General features: G+C 39.3%; 1 protein-coding gene across 1 annotated transcript in view; it reads right to left on the bottom strand.

Annotated features, from left to right (window-relative positions):
• The window catches only part of LOC102734555 (ATP-binding cassette sub-family A member 9-like), a 135,095-nt gene that overhangs the window by 79,348 nt on the left and 48,820 nt on the right, over positions 1–6,927 (bottom strand). The gene's annotated exons all lie outside the window — the stretch shown is intronic.

The raw sequence follows: 6,927 nt of genomic DNA, 5'->3' as shown, positions 1-6,927 counted from the left end.
CCCCTACCAAAGAATCACATCTTTAAACAAAATCTGGGATTGCTCTTTTATGAATATCTCTGAAAGAACTGATAGATACCCCTCAAGAAGAAAAAACATTAAAGCCAGAAGGAAGTAGTTGGTTGTTGAAAACTAATAAATATATTGATAAACTAAATAAATATTGATTGTGCAACATAACGGTGACAGTGATTAGTATGTGTTTGGGGTGGGAGGAAGATGTTAGTCACAATAGGGACTAAAATATCAGATAGCAATTATATGGGAGAAGAGGGAGAGATGATCAGAATTACGTTCCCTTGAAATCTTATTGTTCAGGATGAGGACAGAAATACTGATTAACTTTAAAAATGCGTTATCTAATATGGTAGCCACTAGCCCCAGGCGGGTATTCAAATTTAAATTTTAAGATTTAAACAAATAAGATTTAAAATTAGTTGCTTTACCTCTGACAGTCATCTTGCTTCTAACAATAAGAAAAAGCTAAAAGCAAACTGAAAATCAGTATGTTTCCTGGACCCATTAGAGATTGAGGCTTCAGAGCAAACCACAGCCTTGAGATCTGGAATCATAGGAGTCCAAAGGCATTGGGAGACCTACCACTTCTTATCATTCAGACGTGTCATGCTTTTATTTAGGTCCCCACTCAAATATGGCTTTCTTTTAAGGAATACTCCCAGATGTGGAATTTGTATTCCCCAAATCCAAATAAAGCAACCAAACGCTGGGCTTCTTATTTGGTCCTAGAGGATAGGGAAAAACAGTCACTTGTGGAATATTCCAGGTGCCTCCTGCCCAGGTTATTCCTAAGAATGTTATCATTAGGGCAGGTCCTTGGACCTTTGCTGGATTTATTAACCAGTCTTGGTTGGATCTGTGAGTCACCACTGCATTCAAAACCATCCCAAGCCTTCTCTTCAGTTTCCACTATTATCATGTCATCAATGTGGTGCATTATTACCTTGGAGACCTGTAGCAGGTCCAAATCCTTTCTGACCAAATCATGACAGTAAGCTGCTGAGTTTAGATGACCCGTGATCCCACAGCAACTGTGAACTCGGATCCTTCCCATGTGGACGTGAACTACGGTTGGGTCTCTTCCAAGATTGAGATATAGAAGACAGCGTTTGGAAGAAAATCACTTGGTACCTGTTGTAATTTGTGGGTGCTTGAAACTGTGTCTGGAACTGCCGATGTATTGGACAGTACAGCTTTATTTAAGCCTTGGTGGTCCACTGTTAGTCTCCATGAGCTATAAGACTTTTCCACAGGCCACAGAGGGCTATGATACAGAGAATTTGTTGCTACCAGTGCTCCAGCTTCTAACTTGTCATTAATTAAAGAGGTAATCTCTCTGCCCACCAGGTACTCTGCATTGTTTTAAATTAACCACCTGTGTAAGTTTGAGAAATTCTAGTGGTTCCCACTGAGCATGTCTAATTAAGACTGGCCTGAGGGCGGACTGTCATGCCTTCTATTTACAATATTATGTAGGGGAAGTAATTGCTAGTTGGACATAATATCCACCCAAATAATACAGTCAGGTAAAGGAAAACCAACCACCTCACATAAAGTTTGCTCAAAAATCCCAATTTTCATCTAAACTTTCCTCTTAATCCCATCAACCTTTTAATCTCCATATCTTCCTTTATCTAAATTAAGCCACCATTAAGATGTCACCAACAGGTTTCAAATCACAGTGCATTGATTCTTGTGTTAAGGAGTCCCCAAAAAAGTTTCTCCTCCTTTCCTTCCTCTACAGGGCCATTTTATCCACACACGTGCCTATGGCCTTGGGTCCCTGAAGACCCTGGCCTCTGCTTCAATATTAACTTTAAGTTGCTTACCCTATACCTCATGCAATTCTGGATGGCATCTCATATAATCTTTGCCCTCTGGCTTTTTAAATTCCTCCGAAGTGGAGTAAATGGAGAGAACTTGTTTGGGGCCTTCTAGTGTTGGGGGACCCACGGGGAGTCTCACTGGTCCATACAAGCTTCAATAATGCTGAATCGACACCTTTGTTTCAACACCATCTGTGTCCACCACATTCATCCCTTTCTCAATAACCATCTGAAGACGTCCTCACTGCTGGGTGGAGTTCCTTGACTCCCTTTCTGTCTCTCCCATTTTCTTTTTAATTACTTTGGTGACCTTGGTATCAGTAAGATCCAGATGGGGAAGATAAGACAGCAACTCTGATAAAGTTTCCCAGACTGTTCGATTTTGCAAGAGTAATGTCACATGGGGTGCCCACGTAACAGGGGCCCCCTTAATCACAGCATTTACCATAACCTGGTAACGGGTATATTCAGTGGGTGAATGTCCTAGTCACTGTAAAGTCAATCCCACATGGCTTGCCTGCAAAGCGTATCAGCTGCTTCATCTGATGAGTTCCACTTGGCAATTATAGGGGGAGTTGGGCAGTCCTCCTTCTCAGGTAAGCACACCTTATGGTGGCTTTTATCCAATCTACCAGGAATCCCTCAGGAATAACTTTTTGTGTGTCTGGATCACATATAACCATCTGTGATTGTTCAATAGAGGGCTGCAGATCCTGTAGCAACCCAAATATGCTCTTCCACTCTGAAACATTCAAAACCAAAGACATAGACCCCAAATTAGTTACTCTCATAGTCCATTTTGGTAGAGATTCCTCAGGAAGCTGATAATTTGATCCACCAAATGAGACCTCTCCTTCATGCCATACCCCCTGGTTTTAGTAGTTTTTTGGTTTTGGCATCCACCACACTGGCTACCTCTTTGGTGATCAGAGGGTGATTAGAGGCACCTTCCTGGCATAATTTTTCCCTTTCTGAGCAGCTTTGAATCTAGTGGCCAAAGCTCAGACTGACCCAAATTTGAACATGTTCCAGCATCAAGGTCCAACTCAGAACTCTCTCTTATTTTAGCCATTACAGATAACAATAACCAAGAGATTATATATTTAGCATGCTTATTATTTTGCATTTCCTTACATATCCAATGAGCCAACTCCTCAGGAGTTGGGTCTACTCTCATCTCTAATTCCACTGGTAACTTGTACTTTTAGTAACTGATCAAAGAGCAGCTGCAGTTTTATACTATGTGTGACTAGGTAGCCATCCAGGGACCAAGAACTCCTCATCTCTGCTCTCCATTTTTCCTGTTCCCAAACCATGTGTTTCCATGAGCCAGAGCTGTTCTAGCAAATTCCACTTCACTGACACCAAATGTCTAGAAAAAACTGTTTTTTCCTTTGTGTTTTCCTTTGCTCTCATACTTCACTTCTGGCCACCAAATGTGTGGGTTCCCCCCCCCCACATACCAATTCTCCAAAACCTGCTGGGTGTCCTACAATTTGGTTTAGTTCTGACACTGTCTGTCTGGAGTTAGCATCAGATCCCACCAGTTACTAGCCCTGTCTCACAAGACTGACCCCGCTTCAGGTGCCAATCACCAAGTCCCCTGTTATCTCCTCTACTTCTGATCTTCCGGCTATAAATGGGTTCCCATGACCCCATCCTTGGGTTTGACACTTTGCTAGAACAGCTTACAGACCTCAGGGGAACTCTTACTTATGTTGACTGGTTTATTATATAATAAACAATATGATAAGGATTCAGATGAATAGCCAGATGAAGAGATACATAGGATAAGGTCTGGAAGGGTTCCAAGCATAGGAGCCTCAGTCACCCTGGAATTGGGATGCACCTACCACCTTCCCAGCACATAGATGTGTTCACCAGCTTGGATGCTCTCTGAATCCAATACTTTTGGAATTTTTATGGAGGCTTCATCAGATAGGTATGATTGACTCTCAATTTCCGATGCTTCTCCCACCTCTTGAGAATCGGGATGGGGCTGAAAGTACCAAGCTTCTAATCATGGCTTGGTCTTTCTGGTGGCCAGTGCTGATCCTGGAGCCCACAAGTCATCTCATTAGAACAAAAGTTACTTCTATCACTCAAGAGACCCCCAGGGTCTTAGGAGCTCTGTGTAAGGAACTGGAGTCCAAAACCAAGTATTAGAAGGAACTGGGGGCAGAGATCAGTATATATATATTTCTTTTTTTCTACAAATGAATACAGAGAATTGCAGCCAAGACCAGCTTACCTGGAGCAGAAGTCAGGAGAGCCATAAACTAGGAACAAACACCTTAAATGGTAATTCTGATGATTTGCTGGAGGCTGAGTGAGAAGGATGAGGTAAGAGTAGGACATTCCTGGGGTCAATTTTAGTGTTAGAGGGGCCAGAAGCAGATGCATGTAACTGGAGGAGGGCAAAGGTTATAGGCCTCGAAGGATACATCTACTTGAGATCTGGAACTAAAGTAAGGGCAGGAGGGAAGAGATCCTCTGACCTCTCTCCTCTTCTACCTTCGCATCTATTGTTGCTTTTTCCTGTTGGATTGGACAACCAACTGGAAGCCAACCATGAGGCCAACCATGAAAGTGCGGAATTGGTGATGCAGTCCTCAGCAGTCAGTCTCCCTTGGAAGGGGTATAGTAGGAAAATAACGAACAAAACCAGCACAGGACCTGTCTACAACACAGTTAGAGATGATGCAACTATTTTTCCTTTTGAAAAAATCCTTTCCTTCATTTTATTCTGATCACCTTCCCTTTTCATACCCATTTATCTGCTCTTGAATATATTCCTCCCATCCAAGTACTAACCAGGCCTGACCCTGCTTAGCTTCTGAGATCAGACGAGATCGGGCGCGTTCAGGGTGGTATGGTCATAGACAGCTCTTGAATATATTCCTAATAAAAACCCAAGTCTTCAAAAACACCCATATTATGATGGATTTAGCAAACCATGTCCAATTTAATCTTTTAAAAATATTTATACATCTGATATTCATTATTCAGTACTTTGTAAACATATTTCTACAACAGTTAAGAAAATTTATAACTTATAATGAATATAAGCAAAGATTTCATCATAGTACTATGTGAAATGGTTATACATGTTGTGATCTTACACATTTGAGCAAGACAGAAGTCATTGCTTGAATTTTAGAAATAATTTAAACCCAACTCTCATTATGATATGAATTTGCTTTTACAGGGCACTAAAGCATCCTGAATAAACAGTAAGCCACTGATTATTTATCATGGATTTGGAAACATAATGTTCTAGATATAATTATGATATGTAATATATGCAGATAAAATATTTAATTATGTGAAAAATGGATTAGAAAAAGATTAAAACACAAAAATAAATGAACAAAAAAATACAAATAACACAAAATAAAATACAAACATATAAAAATGTCGCCGTAAGTTTAAAAGTAAATTAAAACAATTTCAATGTTATATCAGCAAATATGCACATATAGTTAAGAAATTATATATACTATAGTGATTCCATTCTTTTGTAAAAGAAAAAAGAAACTGATTTTTTTTTTGGTATGGAGGAAGTGTGGTGATTCTTTTATTCAATTTCTATGTTTTTCTCCATTATACAAAAATCCTTCAATGAGCATAACAATGTGCTTTAAATTATATAACATCACCAAAAAAAAAAAAAAAAGGCATCAACAATACTGCTTGGTCTTCAAAAAATTTCCTTGTGATATTTAAAATGAAATAACTATTACTTAAGGAAAAAAATAAAATTACATGTAAAGCTCACACACGTTTTTTTAAATTTAGTAATACAAATGATTTATGCCTGTGTGTACAGACATAAAAACACATGTCCATGTACATACATAAGAAAGAAGTGATTTAAAAATAGCAGTAAAATACAGTTGACCCTTGGACCACACAGATTTTAACTTCACGGGTTCACTTTTTTTTTTTTTTTTTTTTTAAAGATTTTATTTATTTATTTGAGAGAGAGAACACATGAGAGGGGATAGGGTCAGAGGACAAAGCAGACTCCCCGCCGAGCAGGGAGCCCAATGCGGGACTTGACCCCGGGACTCCGGGATCATGACCTGAGCCGAAGGCAGTCGCTTAACCAACTGAGCCACCCAGGCGCCCCTCACGGGTTCACTTATATACGGATTTTTTACCATACAGTACAGTACATGTATTTTTTTCCTTATGATTTTCTTAGTAACTTTATCTTTTCTGTAGCTGACTTATTGTAAGAATACAGTGTATAATACATGTAACACAAAACTGTGTTAATTGACTATTTATGTTTGGGGAAGGCTTCCTGTCAACAGTAGGCTATTAGTGGTTAAGTTCTGGGGGAAGCCAAAAGTTTTACACAGATTTTTGACTGCACAGGGAGTTTGTCACCCCTAACCCCTGTGTTGTGCAAGGGTCAACTGTACACAGACAACTACTGATGAGAGAAATGAGCACCCCCACAATCATGAAGTAACATTCAAAATCTTAAAAATCTGATCAAATGCTGTTGTGACTCCCTTTATTTTCAGAAGGTAAGTTTGAATGCTCTTCCGATGCACGTGCTTGTTCACGGGTGAGTCCAATGGACTCCTCACTCTGTGAATTTCAAAACAATTTCTGAAAAGGTTTCAGAGGAAGACTCTTGGGTCTTACTTGTGTTTTAAAGCAAACTCATAAACCTGAGGCCTCCCAAACGCGTGCAGCCATCCTGCAGCTTCTGGCTGTTGAATAGATCCTTCATAATTCCGCTATGAATTTCTTAGTAAATGTCATATTTCAAAGTGATACACCATGTTTAAAGTTATACTTCAGAAAAAATTCCAAGCTTGTGGTTTGATTTCCACAATACCTGGTATCTGGTCTTCAGGTAACTTTATTAATACTTTATATTGCCTTTATCACAGATTTTCTATCATTCCTAAATTTAAGGGGAAGAACAATTTTGACATGTATTCATTTGTTGATCAAATATACAAAATATACCCTGATACTGATGTTAATGATTTTTAAAATTATACATACTGCCAATTATTACATAGAACCGAGGCTTATATGACACAAGAATTAATAGGTTTGA

Source organism: Leptonychotes weddellii, chromosome 15 (genome assembly GCF_054177405.1).
Source record: "Leptonychotes weddellii isolate Sample4059 chromosome 15, ASM5417740v2, whole genome shotgun sequence".
NCBI lineage: Eukaryota > Metazoa > Chordata > Mammalia > Carnivora > Phocidae > Leptonychotes > Leptonychotes weddellii.
The sequence above is the reverse complement of the archived record's forward strand: the minus strand, read 5'-3'. Positions and strand labels throughout refer to the sequence as shown.